Genomic DNA, 22,154 nt, shown 5'->3' on the forward strand with positions numbered 1-22,154 from the left:
CCTGCCATAAGAGTAATTATCTTCAAAATATTTAAAAATTACAAATAAATGCATAAAAATAAGGAAATGTCTTGCCTTATTAATAATCCATTTAACACTAATATACATTTGATCCCTGAACAACTTGAGGGTTATGGGTGTTGACCCCTGTGCAGCTGAAAATCCATGTATAACTTTTGACTCTCTCAAAACTTAACTACTAGTAGCACAGTGTTGACCCAACGCCTTACCAATAACACAACTAATTGATTTAAACATGCATTGTATGTTATATGTATTATATTCTTACAACAAAGTAAGCTAGAAAAAATATTATTTAAAAAATCATAAGGAAGAAAAAATACACTTACAGTACTGTATTGGAAAAAAAAATCTGCCTGTAGGTATACTTGCACAGCTTTAACAGGTGTTTTTCATGATCAACTGTATATTAAAAATAAAACAATAATAAAAAAATCATTGGACTTTGACATTTCTTTTGTTAGTATGGAAAGTAGAGTGGAATTTGGGAGAAAATGAATTTAAGGATTTAAGATTGAGAGGGATATTAAAAATTAAATTAAATGTAAGTCTTTAACCATTTCTCAAACAATATAGCAGTTCTGTCTCAAAGTTTACACACAAAATGTATTTGTCTCCCCTTTGTGAAGGAAGTAAATGAGTGAATTTTTAGAAGTCTTCCAGGTGACTAACTTGACTCCCTGGTTTCCATTAGATACTAAAAATTTATTGATGTTATGGTTCATGAGAAAATGAAGTACAACAAAAACCTTTACCAAATTTAAACATGGTAGAGAGTAAGAGGAGAAATGACATTGTTTAAGATGGTTGCTACTTTTTTTTTTTTTTTTTTTTTTTTTTTTTTTGCTGGTTTGCTTTTCTACGGTCTCATTAAATTCCACTTTACTCTTTTGTTTTATATAGTAGAAACAGCCTTGTGTCTTGATATTTTAAAATATATTCCTCTAAAGAGGTTGGAATTATTTATTTTTAAATATTACTTTGGAACATTCATTATATTGCCATTAGATTGCTGTAATATATTCCAATCAGGGATTTCTTGAAAACCACTTGGAAATGTATCACTTGGAGATTTTCACTCAACATCCAGGAATGAAGGAGAGCATTGAGTGTATTCAATTACAATATCCAGTCAGAGAGGGGTAGTGACCATAGAGTGTCTCTCATGTCAGGAATTTTTTCATCATGAAGGGAGCAGGTTACTAGGTGAAAATGCTAGCTTTAATTTGTTTCGAGCCTTTTCATAGAAACCAATAGAGATATATCATCCTCATATCTAATGTATCTTTTTTTGAATACCATTCTCCTGATGCATATTTTTTTCAACAGTCTAATTCATCATGGATCTTTAGACTATTAAGAGGTGTATGTTTCAATGAATAATCTACAGTGCTCTATTCTTGATATCCTTTGATATCATTAAGACATAGCAAGGGATTAAGGGTACCAGCTGTGGTATCAGAAAGACTTGGATCTTGAGTGCTGGATTACCATTTACTAGTAAAATAAATGCGAGTAAATTATAAACTCAGCCTAAGCCAAAAGTTTTCAAAATTGTGTGCATATTGGAATTACTGGGAGTTTAAAAATATGTACTGCTAACCCTTGAAGAACAGGTTTGAGCTGCATAGGTCCACTTATATCTAGATTCATTTTAATAAATACAGCACAGTGCTATAAATGTATTTATTTTCTCTTCCTTATAATTATAATATTTTGTTTTCTCTGGCTTACTTTATTGTAAGAATGCAGTATATAAATGCATCACATTCAAAATATGTGTTAATTGACTGTTTATGTTACTGGGAAAGGTTCCAATCAATAATAGGATATTTGTAAAGTTTGGAGGGAGTCAAAAATTATATGTGGATTTTTGACTGCACAGGAGTTGGTACTCCTAACCCCTGATTGTTCAAGGGTCAACTATATTCAACATCAGGATGCATTATGTGTCAAATAAATCATTACCTTTGTTTTTGGGATCTTGCCTCACAGAGCTCCCTTAGTGACTTTAATAGATAGCAAGGGCTGACAATGTAGCCTCCAAGCCTCATTCTCCTCATCTTTGAAATGGGTATAATTATAGCAACATTATTATATGATTATTTTAAGAGTTAAATGGGAAAAAATGCATGCATAGTACATATCACAATGCCTGTAGCATTATAAATAATTCATAGCTCCCACTCCCTAGCTGAACTATAAATACAGTTAAGGAAGTGACTATATCCTTCTTGTTCACTATTTTATGCATGGAACATACAAAGTATTTTTGTGGATTCAGTGAATCACTTGCCCTGTCTTTAAAAAGAGGAGAGAGACATTGTAGCGTTGACTTTTGTTTAGACTCAGAGACACTTACAACAGAAAAAAATATATATACATATTGATTAGGTTCTGCTGTAGAACAACTTCTTTTCTAAAATGATTGTCCTAGTTATTATTTCTTTCAGGCTAATATATTACCTTATCTTAAAAGATACACATATCTGCCTTCCATTGTATCTATAGAACTTTCTTTTTAATTTCCCTGTCCCTCCTCCCCTCTTGCCTTCCCTCTCTCCTTTCTTTTCATACTTCTTTTTCTTTTTTCTTTCCTCCTCCTCATTTCCTTCCTTCTGCCTTCTCCCCATACTCACTTTTCTATCTCTGTCTCTATCATAGGCAATCTTTCTTGGTTCCAGGATAAATTGCTTTTCTCTTAGCCTTGACTGGCAGCACTCCATTGACTCTGCTTACTTATCACAGGCAATAATTGTGAATTTGCCTTCTGAGTTACAATACCCTCCTTCCTTGTATTTTAGTGGTACATTTTAGTAATTAACGATCCAGCTTTGTAAATGACAAAAAAAAAAGTACAGGTTGTAACTCCAACATTTGTATTATTCTTCTTCCATAGAGCTGATATTAATGTTACTTATTAGTTTTTTATACACTGATTTATTCTACCAAAATATTTTGGGTCATTATCATGTGTCAGGCCTTTTATTGATACTAAACAGAACAAATATACACCTAGCCTCAGAGAAAGGCATAAGCTTGTGGAAGTCTCAACAAATAAACAGATTATTATTGAACAGAGCAATGCATGCTGCAGGGGAAATATTAAGCATCTTCCCTATACTTCGTGGAGTGCACATTGTAAGGGTCTTCATTCAGTCCTGTCTACATGGGAGGCAGGGGCAGGGCTCATACCATCTGAACTGTAGTTCAAAGAAGGAAAGTAGGAGTCAACTTTGAGGAATAAGGGGCAAGGGAAATGGGACATGACTCAGCATTCTGGAGTAAGGAGATTGGTGATAAATGAAGTTGGAGAAGCTGGGGAAGCTGGGTATTAAGGAGCTTGGGCTTTATCTTTGGGACACAAGGTAACCTTTAAAAATTGCTTAACAACTTGAATAATGCATAATAGAATTTCCTTGAAAAATCAGATTTACATGTTAGTGTAAGGGAAAGTAAGAGGAGAGCTGAAGACATAAAAAAAAATAAAAAAAGCAGAGAAATAGGTATAATGTGATACATTTTTAAGCCAATCAGGAATAATCTCACCCTTAACATTAGCTATAATAACAAAAAATGTTGAGCACTATATGCCAGGTAGTTTTCTAAGAACCATACTCCTAGTAACCACCATATAGGTAGATTATATTATCATAATATGATGACGATATGAAAGGTAATAACCATCAGTAGTTAACTGCACAGATGGGAGGCCAAGCCACCTGAGGTCAAAGCTTCACTTCACTTGTTTTCCATCTGACTTTGGACTAGTTGATTCATGCACATAAATGCATATACATAATCGAAAAAGTTTTTTGGGCCAGTTAGGGGTTTCTTCAACCCATACTTGCCACTTTCTTGTTCAATGGATTTTAATAAAATAGTGAAAAAAAGTTGTAAATAATAGCAAAAGAAATGATGTTCAAATCTGATTGAAGTTAAACTTTAAACCTCCATCAAAGAAACAAAAATCAAACAAAAACGAGATGAAATAAATTGTGTGCAAACGGGGACTCTGGAATTTGGAGTAGGGTAAGTAGTAGAATGACACAGGAAGAAGGGGACATAAGTAGACTGATTCCCTGATGCTGTTTGAGGAAAGGGGGGCTCATCTGAATTTCAGTTTTCATCTGAAAAGAAACTTCATAGAAAATGCCTTTTTGGAATCCTGCCTTTATTGCTTCTCAACAGTGTGACCTTGGACAGATGACCAAACTTCTCTTTTCTTCCAGCTTCCTACTCCACGCTTACATAAACAATAGCATTGAACTCATAAGATGTTGTGAAGATTAACTGAGCTAACAAATATAAAATACTTAGGTAGTTCTGACACATAATGTCGGATATATGTTATCTATTATCATTGTTAAAACATCCTTCGGATTTCATGTATTACCATATTTGCTTAGTAGTAAATTGTGTATATTTCTAATCTTAAATTTTTAAAACTTTAGGGCCATAGGCAAGAATTTCCTCTCATTGCTTCCTGAACTGTGGTATGTTCTGCCTTGGTAGACTTAAACTATAATTTTAGTGCCAATCAAGGAGAGCTTCTAAACTGTCAGTGAATAGTGCTCAAAATTGGGTACCATGCAGAATGAGTAGCAATTGCAATAATCATCTCTTGTCTATGGAAGATGGTGGTCATCTCTAAGGGCCCACTTGGGGAGCTAGATGATGTCAAACATGCATGCTGCAAGCATAGTGCAGGAACTTAGGTTAATAATGTTAGAAACCAGCTGAATGTGGGAATTTGGAAGAAATAGCATATGGAAGGTGATTCATGTACTCCTTTATCTAACATGAAATGTAAAATGAATGCTAGTTTGTTTTGTTTGTTGTTGTTTCCTGGGGAAAGAAAGACCTCTGGGTAATATGATTACAATATGACAAAAAGTTCAGACATTTTTTCAGAGGCTAAGAGGTGTGCTTGGGAAGGAAGAATTTGGACTACACACTGAACACCCTTGGGGGAAGATGAAAAGAATCAAATGCCTTAGAGATTGAGATACACAGCTGGATAATGCAGAGATAGATCCTTTAAGTTGGAACATGGGGTGAAAGTTGGGAAGGCTTTTGCATCTGTGTTTGACTGGTTACTGAATTTGGAACAAGTTTTCTGCAGGGCAAAAATTTCTATGGAAGCATAAGTTTTTCAGCACCCAGCAGGGAAAGGATAAAAGAACTTGCAGTTTCCTGAGATTAGATTTTTTTTTTTTTTTTTTTGCCAGTATTGTGGCCTGTACTGGAAATACATGGCACAAAATCAAAAATCAAACATTGCTGATTTACATGAGCAGCCCAGGGCCAGGGAAATGGTAGCCAACTTAAACACAGAAGTAGCCTAATCTTATTCAAATTTCCTTCTAGGAGAAGCAAGTTGAGAGAAAAAACAGCACAGCACAAAACAAAAGAATAAGATTGTGTGGTTGTGGTGAGGTCCCATATTTGCGTCTTCATGCATAGGTTAGAGTCAGATGTTAAGAGATGATTTGAAGTAATTGTAGTCCTGGTAAAGGCAGTAGGTATATGAAAATTATGAGTTTCAGATTGGAGTGGAGTTAGGTGTAGGACTCAGTAAGTTACCACTTGTGTTGACCACTTTCTTCTAATATAGGTAGAATGAGTATATTCTCTGGAGTCTACCCAAAAAGAAATCCATTCTTATTGTGAAAAAGAAAAAAAAAAAAAAAACAGAAGGAAAGAAAAGAATATCCTCAGAGCTATGGTACTGGGAAATTGACAAAGGCTCCAGATGAAAGCCAGTAGAAGTCCAGGAAATGAGGCTAAACACTGAATCCGAGCTGTGTCAGAAGTTTCAGGCACTTTTAAGAAGACTGACAAAGTCTTAGTAAAGATGCATGAGCAGGAATTATGGGTAATTAATGCCAAGTACTACTGGATACTGAATAACAAGTTAACATCACTTTTAGCCATTGGAGTGGTGGTTGATCTATGAATCAGGCCATAATTCATAAGGTTTTAATCCTTTATACTGACTACAAACAGATTCCAATAACCTGGGAAACAGTGTGCTGAAACTGGATTTTTGCAGAAGAGACAAGAGGCTACCTAATAATGCTACTTCTGCAAATGGGTGTCCAGAATTGAAAGGTGTGACTGAGTAAGTGTTCTATTTGAAATCAAAATTTGTTTTTGATGCTGCATGCTATTGTTGCCTATAGGATGGTAATATTATTATATACTTGCTAAAAGTGCAAAACGTCAGGAAGCACTGGACCCAGATTCTGAGACATTTAAGGTAGATTTGATTTTAATAATTCCTGAGCCTAAATTATTTTTTAAAGGATAGTTACAAGATAGGAATATTTTTCTATCTTTACAAGTGAGACATGCATGATCTGCTTAAAAAGGAAATAGTGCTTAATAGAGTAAAAATAACCCAGAACTTTTGGGAGTGCTGTAGAATGATCACTTTCTCCAAGATCAATTTTTCTAAGGACAGCATAATAAAGAACTTTTAATTAATGCCATTAGCTTCTAGTCTGGCAGGTATTATGGGTCACTGAATGTAGGAACGCATCATAAATCTTGGAAAATTAGAATATATGTGGGTAAGAGAACACTGAAAACAGATGAAAGTGATGACTGCATCGTTATAAACCCAAGGTGCACCAGACTGCCTGCAGCATGAATGGTTTCAGCTTTAGATTTAAAGAGCAGGTATAACTAGAGAGCCATCAAGAAGACAGGGCCTCTTTTCAGCAACCATTACCTGTATAGGGCCAAAGGCAGAGTATGGTTCTCAAAATTAACATGCACAAAACTGAATTTTTGATATTCCCTCCCAAAATGACTCCTTCTATATCTTTGTATCTGCGACACACCTCTGTCTCATTTGTTCAGGTCAAAACTCATTCTTGACTCCTCAGTTTTTCTCTCATACCCCATTCTATTAACAAAAACTATTAGATCTCTCTTCAAACTGTACTGAAAGTTGGATGACTTCTTACCACAACCCTTCTTACCCTCTGATCCATGCCACAACCATCTTATGCCTTATTCCAGTACCTTTCTACATGGTCTTCATTGTTCCATCTCTATCCACAGTGGTATTCATTAGGACCTTTTGTTAATGTCACTTTTCTCACACTGGCCATATAATAAAAATCTACTCCCCTCCCCCACTTAAACTTCTGTTTTGCTCATGTGACTTGATGGGCCAATGAAATGTATAAGAATGTACATGTATCCTCTCTGGGCAGTAGCATTAAGAACCAATGTGATTAATGGAATTTACATAATCAATTCACTATGGTTCCTATTATAAGCCCCCCAACCTTGCCGACTATGAGTAAATCTGTAGGATGAGAGAAAAATCAGTTTTCTTGCTTCAAGCCTCTGAGACTTTCAGGGTGCAACCAGTTTAACTTCACCTATCCTAACTGATAAATTGTTCCAGGAGATGCCAGAACAGGAACAAAACCCAAAAATATTTGGCATTGGTTATGGCATTGTGTGGTAGGTGTCAAGGAAATATTATTGGAGGCCAGATGGATGGTAATCCATGTTATATAGTGGGAAAATTCTAACCTATGGTCACATGGAAAGCAAGTATTTTACCCATTGAGCTTGTAGCTTTACGCAAGAGAATAAGTGAACATCAACAACTAGTTTCTTACTTTCGACTTCATTTTGACATGTTACAACAGGAAAAAGATAAAACAATTGGTTGGCTTGCAAGAAAGAATGAAAGAGATTAAAGAGAGTTCTGAAATGTGGGATTTGGCAGAATAAAGTTGCAATTGACTTCTAATTCCAGATAGTAAAAAGAAAGCTGTTAAGGCTTTTAAAAAACAAAAGGCTAAAATTCAGCCTGGCAGCAGCAAGGGCCAAAACAAAAGAATGGCCATCAGCCACCTGTTAAAGTCTCTCAATGAATGAATTCTTTACCTCATAAGTCTTTTCAGTTGCACCAGAAGGTCAAGAGAAAAATACTAGGGATGGGCCTCTCCCAGGATATCTGTTAAATTTATATTCACAATAAAGTCTGGAGAGCAGGGCACATCTCCAAAACAACTTAAGTAGGATTATTGGTACATGAAGATGACTGTAAATATTAGGAATTAGGTGACTGTAACTTTGCAATAATTGTACTGTTGAAAACCCCACGAGCCTGTGAAATTATGACTATTAAAGATTTAAAATATAGTCCCCAGACCCCAAATATTATGGTGGTAAAGAAGATTTAGCAAGCTGCTCAGCTTGCTAAATGGACAACATTTTCTTATATCCATTTCAGATGTATACACTGAGGATAAGGTATACAGGTCAGAGCCCAGAACCCTTGAGAACTATAAACTTGAGCACTATTCTCAGGTAGCTAACCCTCACAGTGGCCACTCAGTGGGAATGGAGAATTTCTATGGTTCGGTGACTTCTAAGTGCTTCCTCCCCATGTCCATTCTTCCTATTCCTTACCAGAAATATTTATTCAAGTGATTCTATTCTTGTTCTGTGAATCCAGTGGGAATAGGATAGAGGGGTAGATGGTAGAGCATTTTTGTGTATTTATTTCTTTTTTAATTTCTAGGTCTTTAGAACAAGAAGTGGCACATCTGGACTTTTATAGATATATTTACTTCTGCTCTTAAATCATAATATTATTAGACAGAATTCTTGAACTTTCTTGGGGAGTGTTAGGAGGTTATTTTGCATGTGGGGAAGGGAGCAAACTAAATATTTGTGATCATCAGGGAAGCATATTAGGATGTTTGAAAATGTCTGTTCTGCTTTGGACAAATTGTAGATTGAAATTCTTTACCCAATTCAAAGCAGTCAGGTTATATGATTTTCATGGGCCAGTGAAATGTGAGCAGAAGTGATAGTAGAACTCAGTAGCAGAAGCTTGAAGAGTCAATATATGGTTTGTCGTGCCTTTGTCTTTATACTTTGGTTATGAAAACAAGTCCATTGGTTTGGGTCTTTGAGTAATTGCAATGGACATAATCTTCTTTTGACCAAGAATATAGATATAGGACAAATGAGAACTAGTTTTAGGTTGCAAATTATTTGTTTTCAGGATATTTATCACTTGTTATAACTTGGCCTATCCTAATTACTACAAACCCAAATTCTACCAACAAGGCAGAACCTAGAATGATCATATTAAAGCCTCATATTATTCACTCCTCTTCATGAACCTCTCCAGTGGCTCAGAGTAAGACAGTCCTAATATGAATTTTCTTCCTTCTAACTTTCTAACCTAATTTTCTTTGACTCTCCATTTCATTCTTTCTACTGTAGCCACACATTAGTGACCTTGTTCTTCTTAGAACATGGTAGCCACATTCACCCTTTCGTTTGCTATTTCTTCTGCCTAGAACACTCTTAACCCAATTATACACTTGATTTTCTCTCACTTCTTATCACTTTATCTCTAATACTTTCCTGGCCACCCTTTATAAAACAAAGCAATAGCACCTGCTCTTCCATTTCCATCTTCATTTGTTTCCCTTTCCTTTAAAACACTTGACACTCATTGGCATATTGTATGTTTACTAATATACCTCTCCCTACCTTTTCCACATATTGTGCACATACTAGAATCTAAGTTCCTTGATAGAAAAGGCATTGTTTTGTTTGTTGCTGTATCTCCAGTTCCCAAGACACTATGTAACTGACAGCAGTCAATAAATACTAAAAGAATGAAAACCAAAAGAGATAAATTAGAGATGTGTCTTTTTTTGGAGGTGCTTGTGTAATTGGACAATATAATTTTCTTTGGAAGGAAGTAGGGACATTGCAGGAAAGAAAGAAAATCCATATTATGGTTCTGGTCATCTAGAGAAGGCAGAATGAAACTGACACTTATGTACTATAGTTGACTATCTTCCATTAAAATATGTGAAAATAATTATTTACCAATTAGGGATATACATAAAAACAAACAATTTTTCTGTCTTCAGTCCCTGCAATTGGGAGAGCTAAGAGAGTGAAGAGACGTTGGAAGAGTTAATACACATTTGTATACAGCTGCCAAAGCCTTTACACTCTGAGGTGCCAGATTAGAAGGCTTAGAAGAGGAGCTATATCTAAGAATTTAGGAGAAAAAAAGACTATGGCATTTGTTGTTAACAAGATAATTGTTGATTGACCTATCTATAAACTTTACTTTTTTTATTCAAAGCCTTTCAAAAATACATATAATAAGTATATGTATGGGGTAACTTTTTCTTTTTCTTTTTATTTAAATTCAAGTTAGTCAACATAAAATATATTATTAGTTTCAAGATAAGATCTCTTTTCTAAGTGGATTGATAGTAAGTCTCTAGCATGTAATTTCCATATCCTAAGGGATAACAATATGTTGTCTCTTTAGTGAACTAAAATTTTAGTCATTATTTGCCATACTTGAAATCTATGGATGTTGATTTTCTATTGCTCACATTTCAGATCACTGACTTCTTATCTGGCGATTAGATGTGAACTACCGTGGATGTAAGAATCACAGTATCTCCTAAAAGAGAAAGGTAAGGCTCAGGCCCACTCCAAAATTTTGGGGGCTTAGGGCAAGAGTACAAATGGAGGCCCAAATAATAATGTATTGATATTAAAATTTACCAATCAAGCAGAATATAAACTACATTCTTTATTCTGTGCTAGAATGACACCTTGCCCCCTTCAAATCCCACACCTAGCTCCATATTGTGGAAGGAAGGCCCTCTCTTGTATTTTTATGGATACTTTAACCTTAAATACCTAATCTCTGTATTCAAACCCTATAAACTTCTGATCCTTTGGCTATCTCTTGGGACTAGGAATACACATACATCTTTTTGGAAGGAAGATCCAGGGGAGAGGCCAGAACAGGTCCTAGAAACAAAGTTGAGTAATTTGTCCAATAATTCTGAGACCTTTGGTATACGTGGTCTAGACATGGGGAGTATATTTTCAGGTTGGATATATCTCTTGACCTTGCAACCATTTTTTCCCTCTGGCAAAGGGGGTGGAAAGTTGGTCAGAGAAAGTCCAAAATGAGACTTTCTATACTGCAGATCCCGGAATAGTTGCTTCTCTTGCTCACATTTAAAGGCAGTGTTGAACTAGTAAGGTTGACATCTAGAGGCTCTTCCACAGGATAAGACATATCAACACAAGCTTGTGTGTTTTATAACCCTAAACCCCTACTGAGCATGTAGCTCAGTGGGATTATTCAAAGCTGCAGACAGAAAAAAAAAAAAAAAAAAAGCTGCAGACAGTAGTAGAAAGCAAAAATTAGGTCTTTAAGAGGGTAATATAAACTTTGACTAAAGACTGTTCTTTTTAGGAAGAGTAGAACATTTAATTTATTTAATGAAGTATTTTATGGAGCAATTTGGAACCTCATAAAGGTGCAGTTAAAGCAATTGGTGCTGATTCAAAGAATATTCCTTGCATAATGACTTTGGATCCTTGGGGAGAGAAGGAGGCTATCATTATATAGAGTGTAGTGTTCTTGGCCCATGGTCAGCAAACAGTTTTAGTTGTACAGGAACTATCCAATGCAAACTATTGAACATCATAGTGTTCTATCTACATATGCTGCAGATCTGCCTATAAATCTCTGAAATTAATATGCATTAACTTTTGTTCATTAAAACTAGATATTTTGATGCTGGGTAATTTACTGGTATTAAAAAATAATTGCATCTCTGTATGCTTGAAATCCTCCAGAGTAGCAGGACTGCTTGTGAGAAAAGTGCTCCTCTTAAAGATACAGTCTGACTCAAGAGGAGATATTGACTATTGATTGCTATGGAAAATATTAAGAAGTGTTTTGGACTACTTCCAATCATCCAACTGAAGGATCATCCAACACAAAAGATTATCAAAGCTTTGTTAAACATGTAAAGAATTTTCCTCTTAAAATAGGCAGTGAAATTACTGGATTGCTTGTTCCAGCAATTCTCAAGGTTTGGATCAGAGGAATCTCTTGAAAATTATTGTGGACCCCAAAGAGATTTGGCTATGTGAGTTATATCTATTGATATTTACCATATTCAAAATTAAAATTTATAATTTAAAATATATAATATTTATTAAAATTACATGAATATATATGCAACAGATAGTTTATAAAATATAACTATATCTTTCCAAAAAAAATAGAAGCTGGCATTATTGAGGCACCTGGGTGGCTTAGTTGCTTAAATGTCCAACTCCTGATTTTGGCTCAGGTCATAATTTCAGAGTTGTGGGATTGAGCCCTGCATCAGACTCTGTGCTGGGTGCGGAGCTTGCTTAAGATTCTCGCTTTCAAAAAAAAAGATTCTCTCTTTCCCTCTCTCCCTTATTCACATGCTCTCTCTGTCAGTCTGAAAAAGAAAGAAAAAAAATAGCATTATTTTGAATTTTTCTATTGTTTTTTTTTACTGCATTGAAAAGCACAAAGTTTGATTAGCAAGTTAAGTTTGGCAGTATTGTTCTATTCCTTATTTTTCCTTCTTTCTGCTCCCTCTCCCCCACATTCGAGACAGTGTTAGGTTTTGATTGTCCTCCCTTTGAGTAAACAACAAGAGTACAGATATGAAATTCCCATTGTTCGCTGCCCTGATGAACATCTGAACAGATGTTGGGCAGGCAGCATGCACTGCATGATAGGAAGGAAATACGACCCTTAGAAATGGTACTAAGAGCTCCCAATGTTGGGGCGTGCTCACAACACTTTGATAGATATAAATTAGGAGTTAAATGTGTAGCCAAGATAGTAATTTCCTTGCTAGGTATACCAAAGGATTATATATGGATTATATATGTTATTATATATATATTTATATATATATTTTAATATTTTAAAAAATTTATTTATTTGAGAGAGAGAACAGAGTGAGTGAGAGAGAATATGAGTGAGAGGGAAGGGCATAAGGAGAAGAAGCAACAGGCTCCCTGTCAAGTGAGCTGATGTGGGGTTCTGTCCCAGGACCCTGGGATCATGACCTGAGCCAAAGGCAGATGCCTAACTGACTGAGTCACTCAGGTGCCCCTGGGTTATGTACTTTAATATGTGAAAATGATTACCTGTAAGATTTCCACTTTTCTTATTTGAAGTAAAGAACAGACATTGGTTATTTTATCATATAGGCCTTAAAACATGGCACAGCACTTGCTAATATATTTGATATGCTTTCTTTTTTGGATGCCTTGCTTTTGATGCTTTGATAATTTAGTTTGTATAAACATAAATTGCTCTTCAAATACTTCTAAAAATACTTTATGTTAGAAATATTTTCTCATAATCATATTTCTTTCACTATGTTATCAGGTGTTATTATGTGATTATATCTCTGGGTTCTTTCTATTTCTATTAGACTATAAACTCTGAGAGAATAGGATGCTAGCACAGAGCTTGACACATAGTATGCCTTCATAGTGTTGCTTAAATATTTAGGCCTCTTAAAGTAGTAGTAGCTGAAGGCTAGCCCCACTGTTTCTGACTCATTGACTCATTATTCATTTTGGTTTTCCCTTTCTGGCCCTTCTTTCTACATGTGTAGATGCTCAGTTCAGTATCTCTTGCTCACTCCTTCCCCACATAAATCTTAGATATTTTGAAAATTATTGAGGACCTTATCAGCAGTGACTTGTGGTATTTCAAGCCCTAATGCTCTTTTAGCTATGCACACTTAGGCAAGTATTAAGGTCTAATTCTTTTACCTCAACTGAATCTAAACCCAGCTATAAAATTTTATCATTTTTTAATCTGTTTGCATTATTATATTTATCACACCGTATAATAATTCTCATTTTATCATATTGGCTATTTTTATTTCTTTTTTTATTATTTTAAAAAAACTTTATTTGAGAGAGTAAGAGTTCATGAGCAGGGGAAGAAGCAGATGGAGGAAGAGAGGGAAGAAGGAGAGGGAGAAGCAAACTTCCCATCGAGCCAGGAGCCAGACTCGGTGCTTGATCCCAAGACCCTGAGACCCTGACCTGAGCAGAAGGCAGACACTTAACTGACTGAAATACCCAGGCAGCCCTTGTTTGCTATTTTTGTAGGGGAAAAAAATAAGCATCTTAAACAATTATTTCTGATTGATTAATTAGTAGGCACTGTATATTTATAATTTATTTTCATAATTTACATGGTACAATTGCATCTATTATTAAAGAAGATATATCACATCCCAGCAACATGTTTTGTTGTCAAAGCTTCAACACCAGAATATTAGACACAATAAAGAAAATAAAGAAAATATGTATCAGCACTTTAGAAGGAGGTAGAAAAATGTTTAAAAATCATAGAAAAAAAAAATGATCTTTGTCCAAAGGAGAAGAAGGAAAGATCCCTACAGCTTGACTAGCAAAACAAAAAAGTATGAAAGGTATGAGAAATTCTCTATGAAGTTTATTTTCCAGACACATCTATGCAAGATAGATAGGGTAGGGAATGTCCTGGAATTTAAAGAGGTTGTAACTTAGGCCCTTTGGCAGCTGTGGTGGCTGGGATGGTCTTTCTGAAGCCCAAGCTAGGCTGTTTCCTGGTGTGTGTCTATGGGCTTGAAATACCTTGGAAGAACCCTTTTTAATGCCTTCCTCTGGCTGTCAGGAATGCTTAAAAGGTTTCTATCAGACTTACCGCTCAGAGATGAAACATTTGAAGTGCACTGTCTGGTTTAGGTAATACATTGGCAGCAACTATTTTATTTCAAAGAAAATCCATCAATTAACAAGTGAACATGACAGATAGAGTGACAGTGTTTCTCTGTGTTCAAAAGAGGTAGCTAAAGAAAAGGGAACACTGGGTATCTGAAGAGGAAAAATCACCCCTGGGGAAGAAAAAAAGAGCCCCCTGAGAATGCAAAAGCTCACAAAATAGATCTGTCAGATCCTTTCAGACTTTGATGAAAGACACAGTGCTTGATATTAGGAAGACTCTGGGCAAAACAATTCTTCACCTTAGATGAATTCTAAGCCCAACTAAAGACAGAGATTACCATGAAAGGAAAAATGAACCAAGAGTTGGAAAAGATCAGTGCAATGCAGAATAATTTTGCCTACTCCATAATTTGCTTAGGATGAGACTTACCTACCTCCAGTCGGTGCTGACACAATAAAAATCCAGGCATTAAGATAGTTTTTAATTTGAATCTGTGGAGGCATGCTATCAAATGCCATTACATCTTAGCAAGGCCAGCATGAACGTTAATATGTTTGCTGTCAGAAAATGTGTCCTAAAATTTTAATATAATTTAACTAGCATTAATATGTGCCTTCTGTGTATAGCACTATGTAGGTGCTATTGGCAATGCATTGATAGAAGACAAAGAACTTGCCTTCATAGAAGTTCTAATAGAATAGGACAGCTATGGTATAGAGGCAATGTGTATGTATTTAAGTGGGCAACACTTTTATTCCTAGAGCTGTATATTTTTATAATCAGTAGACTCCTAAGCATACAATTAATTGAAGTAGAAATCTTGCAAATTATTTTTTTAAAGATTTTATTCATTCATTTGACAGAGAGAGAGCACAAGTAGGGGAGCAGCAGGCAGAAGGGGAGGGAGAAGCAGGCTCCCTGCTGAGCAAGGAGTTCAATGCGGGGTCTGGATCCTAGGACCCTAGGATTATGACCTGTGCCAAAGTTAGACGTTTAACTGACTGGGCTATCCAGGTGTCCTGCAAATTGATTTGTTAGTATCTCTTACTTAATATTTCAGAAAACATATTGTATTAAAAGCATGTGTTTAGTGATTATCTACTTTTAATTAAAACAAAAATGAAAAGTTTTTGTTTTGGGTTTTTTTTTTTTCTATAAAGAACAGAGAAATTTTATAATGACATTAATTTATTAAAGACCCAATCTAAGGCAGGCAACTTCCAAGACCCCTTAGTGGTCCTTCTCCCCTACTGTTCATAGCATTGTGTAGTTCCCACCACTTTGGATAGTTCTCTCCTGTTAGCTAACTAATGGAATATTGAAGAAATGAAAGTGGATTTCTGAGGCAAGTTCAAAATAGTCCTTGTGGCTTCTGCCTTGCTGTCTTGTGGACCATGGGCTCTGAAGAAAGTCAATTGCTATATTGTGAAAACACTCAAGTAGCCCAGCAGAAAAGGCCACATGGTAGTAAATTATGTTTCTCCAGGACAACCAGAACCAACTTACTAGCCATTTTAGTAAGCCATTTTAGAAGTGGATTTTTCAGCCCCAAACAAGGATTTCACATGAATGTAGTTCAGGCTTGTCTGTATCTTGACAACTTGTTAAAAACTAGACTACAGGTCCAAAATCAAAATGGAGTTCCTTACGTTAAGTCCCACATCACCAAACAAAGACTTAAGCACAAGTTTGGCTTTCTCAGGAATGGGAGTCCTACACCAGGTAATCAGGAATCCCCTGATCAGTATTACTTAGGTCATCTGCCTGATAAACCCCTGCCATTCCCTAAAGGAAAGTAACCTCGTTACAATCAGCCCACTTTTTTGCCTAGTATAACTTCCTGTGCCTGTTCCTTTCTGCCTATGTAAGTTTTTCATTTTGTACAGCTCTTAGAGCTCCTTTCTATTTGTTAGATTGAATATTGTCCATTCCAATTGATTTTTTGCTCAAATAAACTCTTAGAATTTTAAATATTTTATCTTTTAATAAACTTCAGCAGAGAACCTGTGCCAGCAACACTCCGCTAAGCTCTAATGTAATTCCTGTCCCAGAGAAACTGTGTAATGAGAAAGGTTTATTGTTGTATTAAAGCATATAAGTTGGGGGGGGGGGGGTCATTTTTATATGTAGCAGTTGATAACAAATCCATAGCCTTTAAGTATTCTTTTCAATCTTAAAATCAATGCAGACTTTGATTTCGACTTCATGTGAAATACTTGGTTATATTAGAGTATCAGCTTGTTTCTTTATGCGTTCAACCTGGTTGTCTCTAATCAAGCAGAAGTGTGATGCTGCAAATACCTTTTCTTTTGCTTCAGGAGTAGCAAGTAGGCCTTCTTGTCAACTGTTTCAACCTCTTTAATAGCTGGTGAAAGTGTTGCTGTCAGCTATGGTTGTTTTCTTTAAACTAACACTAATTCAGTATAAGCAAAACACTTTCCTCTTAAATAGTTAAGCTTCTCAGACTCAGTGAAATCTATTTTCCTTTTATCCATTCTTTGCTCAAAACATAATGCATAATAAAACAATACATATCCTTGATTACTATAAAATGAAAGTGATGGAAGAGCATATCTGCCTGTAATAAAAACATCAAAAGCAATTTAGCTGCCCAACAAATGTAATTTTAACAGGGCAGGGTATATTATGTTTGCAGAAGATATGTGAGCATATTTTATTTTCAAAGAGTCAATGTTGCCTTTTTAAAGGGATATTTTCTATATTTCAAATGTAATAGTATAATTGAGATGAACAATACCATTTTAATATTCTTATAAGTCTATCCCGATTTTGACCTTCTAAAGCTCGACTACCTCCAATCTAATCTCCAAATTTATGCAACCTGCCTACAAACCAGAATATAAATTCATATTTAATTTATAAATATATAAATTTTTTGAAAATCCAGTATTAGTCATGTACCTTTTCTTATGGATAAAGTATTTAATTTTGTATTACTCTAAAATAGTTGAAACATTTTTTTGTGTGTGTAACTTTTATTTTACCTACTTGGTTTATATGTTCACAAAGACCAAGGAGATTTTGAAATTTTACTTGCTGCTCTGAGCTCATTTAAGCTTGGAAATGATGGAGCAATTTTAATGTATAATATGTCTAAGTAAATTTTAATATTATCTTCCCTTGAATATATTTCAGCAAATGCAGTGTATTTTAATTGGTATAAACACCAGCAATAATAATACAAAATATATAGAACAGTATTCAAGATTTAACCTATAAAGTTAACCAACTTCACAAACATAGTCTATGATTTAATGGCTACAAGTGCTAAATCAAATATAACTAAGGCTGTTGCCTGGAAATTTTACCAAAAGCCTTCTTAGAATATTCTCTTCTTTAAGGCAATGTTGTTCCTTTTTTATTCAAATTATCCACATGTTTACTTAATTCCTTTAGTTTGCATGTGTAGATATGGTCTTAATCCCTAATGTTGGATGATGGTAAAAATATAATTTGGTCCCACTGAATCTAATGAAGTGAGGGTATTATGCTCTATTATTCTCCAAAAGATCCATTTATGTGCATTGCACTCTGGTCTAAAAAATAAATCTTGCAGTTCAAATTGCCATATGCTCAGAATTTTAGCACAGGTGAGAGCACAGTAAGACCAGCTGCTATTGCTCTAGATAATGATATCATGTAAACAAGAGAAAATATCTTTTGAAAATGAATACATATTACTCTTTCAGTTTGGAAACAGAGACATTGGAAAAAAATAAATACGGATATTCTTAACACTATTTTAATATCCTTGTCTAAGTTTAGAAAAACAGTTTTTCTCTGACTTCCGTTGGTTGATTGGTTTGGCTTTCAAAAATTACTTCCTTTTTAATAAAACATAGGTTATATAATTGATATATGTATTTGCATGTGATTTTAAAATAACAGTACCATAACAGTACTCACACTAAAGTTACAAATATATGGGGCACCTGGGTGGCTCATTGAGTGCATTAAGCATCTGCCTTTGGCTCAGGTCATGATCCCAGAGTCCTGGGAGTCTGTGTACAGCTCCCTGCTCAGGGGAGAAGTCTACTCCTCCTTCTCCCAGTCCCCTTGCTTGTGTTCTCTCTGTCAAATAAATTAATAAAATTGAAAAATAAATAAATGTACAATTATATGTATGGAATAAAAATCCAGATAAGACATAGTTCCCAGTACTTATGGAAATTTAGCATATGATAAAGTTAACAACTCAAATCACTGGGACCAAGATGGGCTTTGTAATGAATGGTATTGGGACAACTGTGTAGCTATTTGGAAAAAGAAAGACACAACTAGTTTTGTGCTCCTCACCATGCACAAGAATTAATTATGAATTTATTAAGAAACTAAATATTTAAAAAATTGAATCCATATAGCTACTAGAAGAATACAGGAGTCAATGCTTATGTATAACTCAAATCCAAAGATTTTGAGATTAACTGATAAATTTGATGATGCAAAAATATGCATGGCAAAACAATAACAGCAAAATTCTCATCAACAATGGCAAAAGACTTCTGATAAGTTGAAAGAGAAAATTTGTAATGTATGGCACAGAAAGGGGACTAATATTAGTATACAAAGAATCTTAAAAACTAAAGAACAAAGAATAAAAAAACATGGAAATAAGCAAAACATATGAAAATACAATTCAATAAAAGATATAAAAATAACATGAAAAATCCAAACAAATTCATATCAAACTAATGAAGTACTGTCTCTCAAAAAAAGTGAAAAATTTAAAAATATGACAATACATTTTGTTGGGGAGATAGACTATCTTATACGTTGGTTGTTAGAATACAAGCAGTAAAACCCTCTCAAGTGGGATTTGGCAATAGATAAGAGGCCTATATATGTACTTATTCCCAAAAGAGCAATTCCACCTCTAGAAATCGACCATGATGATATATCTCCCACAATATGAAAATAAACTTTCTCAATGCAAGATTATTCATTGCAGAATTATTTTGGTGGATTTCAAATAATTGAAACAACCTAAATTTCTAAATTGAATAATGTTTTAATAAACTATGACACAGGGGTGCCTAGATGGCTAGTGGATTATGTCTGACTTGATTTCGCCTCTGTTCACTATCTCAGGGTTATGAGACTGAGCTCTCCCCCACTCGGCATCAGCTCTGTGCTCTGTGGCAGTCTGATGGAGATTCTTCTTCTCCCTCTACCCCTCCCCCTGTTCTCCTTCTCTCTCTCTCTCTCTCTAAAAATAAATAAATAAATCTTAAAAAAAATAAACAATGACACCTCCACATAATGGACTATGTAACTGTAGTAAGGAATGAAGAAGATTTCTATGAACTGATGTGAAATTATTTCCAGGATATTTTGTTAAGGTATCAAAAGCAAGCATATCTATTTAATACTGCCCTTCTTATATGAGAAAAAAAAAAGGAATATAAGAAATAAAAGAGCAGAAGAAATACAAGAAGGGCAAACCAGAAAGTAATGAGATTTTGTTACCTGTAGCATGAGGTGTAATGGAGAGAATGAAGGAATGAGAGCAGTGTATTAGGATGAGGGAGAGACACAGGCAGAGGGAGAAGCAGGTTCCATACAGGGAGTCTGAGGTGGGACTCGATCCTAGGTCCCCAGGATCACACCCTGGGCTGCAGGCGGCGCTAAACCGCTGCGCCACCGGGGCTGCAGTGTATTAAGATGAGAATAGAAATTCATCTGATTATCCTTTTTATATAGCTCTGCTTCTTAAAAATATGTGAATATTACACATACTCCCCCCAAATAAATAAATAAATAATTAAAATCAACCAGGTTGTGGTTGGTGGGAATCTAAAATGGAATTTAAAAAATAATCAATGAACCTAATTTACTACAAATGAATACCATACACACTAAAGGGAGAGGTGAAGAAAAGAATAAGCCTAAGAAAGGCTGGCAAGTAGTAATCTGAGTATAAACCATATGGCTAAAGACAAAAATAGCTGTAAAAATATTATGATCTACTTTTTCAATTTATTTTTCATGGGACATGGGGTAGCAATTCTAAAAGTAGTTTATATGTATATTAAGATTGAAGAAGTAAAAAAAAAAAAAAAAAAAAAAAAAGAAGAAGTAGATGACGTTATTACAGTTAATGAGAGTTATGTTCTATAAAAATAACAAATAGAGAAAGGAGGGTGGCTAGAATGAACCCCATCCTGTTGAGGTTTAATTGGAGATATTCATAGAAATTCATACTCTGTTTCTCTGGCTCTCTGGCTCTCTGTCTCCCTACATCTACAGATTGATTGAGAGATAAATGTAGATGTATATGTATGCATGTGTTAATGTATTATACATACATATATTTCCTAGTTCTGTCCACTGAGGGGCCCAGAAGGCAAGAAAAGCCAGTACCACACACAGTATCTAATGCCATTCCAAATAACGGGGATTTGTTGGAGAAAACACTTATCTCCAGGGTCAGGTCAATGAAACACATCATAAGGTTAAAATATCTTATAGTACCAGAAACAGCAATGCAGTGTTCCACAAATGATGGAGGCATGTCTAAAGGATAAAGGATCCAAATGACCAAATCTGGGACAATTTTAGCAACAAAATAAATAATGATAGAATTGATATGTAACCTAAAGAATAAAGTGATTATTCCTAAGCCCACATTGATATTAACAAATTGAATCAATCAATAATTAAGTTGTGGAACAGCTTTTCCTTACAACAAAATTTCAATTAATAAATATGGAAATAATTAAAAATAGAAAACCATCATTAGGCAAATATCACAGTAATAATGGCAAAATCCATCATTGTATGATAAAGTAGTTGGCAGAAGTATGATGAATAATAAGATATTTACATAATATCTAAGAATCTTCTCACAAGATAATTATTAAATACAAAAGGAAAATAAGAACATTATAGATAAATCTCACAGATACCACCTTAACCAAGTGATCGAATTTGACATTACCAAAAATAGAACATACCAATATCATGTATTTACTTACTGAGGAGAGTTCATTGCCTTTAGAGTTCTTGCTCAAAATAAACAATCCCATTCTAATCATGAGAAAACATCACATAAATCAAAATTCAAGAACATTTTATAAAATAACTGACTAGGTCCCTTCAAAACTGTCAAAGCAACGAACGAAAAGATTGAAAACTGTTTCCTAAGGGAGTTTCTACCTATCTGTCTACGTTCTAAATCTCATAGCTTTATCGTTTTATTTTCCCTCTTCTGATCTCTTTACACTTGTTGGTTAATGCCTTATTTAAAACACGTTGTTATCACTTTTGGAGTTTCAAGAGAAAATGGGGGCTTATATTGCATGCTTTATCAAGAACATTTTGAAGTGAATCTAGCATTTAATATTTACTGCAGTATATTGTAGTAAAGAATACAATGGCTTCTAGAAAACAACAATGTCTGGATTTTTTGTCAAGGTATCCCCATCATTGCTTCTGTACTATCAGTGCAAATGATGGCATAGTAAGAAAGCTATGAAAATGCGAGAAAACAGTTGACAAATGGTCTCAGGGA

General features: G+C 34.8%; 1 long non-coding RNA gene across 3 annotated transcripts in view; it reads left to right on the forward strand.

The window, feature by feature from the left end:
* Nucleotides 1-22,154, forward strand: part of LOC102156931 — a 73,190-nt gene that overhangs the window by 2,486 nt on the left and 48,550 nt on the right. For 2 of the 3 annotated variants that reach the window (XR_005363204.1, XR_005363203.1), the window contains exons 2-4: nt 6,031-6,145; nt 10,438-10,514; nt 11,698-11,993. This is a non-coding gene — a long non-coding RNA (uncharacterized LOC102156931). The remainder of the gene's footprint in view (nt 1-6,030; nt 6,146-10,437; nt 10,515-11,697; nt 11,994-22,154) is intronic. The other variant, XR_005363205.1, reaches the window with a different exon arrangement.

This window comes from Canis lupus, chromosome 8 (assembly GCF_011100685.1).
Source record: "Canis lupus familiaris isolate Mischka breed German Shepherd chromosome 8, alternate assembly UU_Cfam_GSD_1.0, whole genome shotgun sequence".
In the NCBI taxonomy this organism is placed as follows: domain Eukaryota; kingdom Metazoa; phylum Chordata; class Mammalia; order Carnivora; family Canidae; genus Canis; species Canis lupus.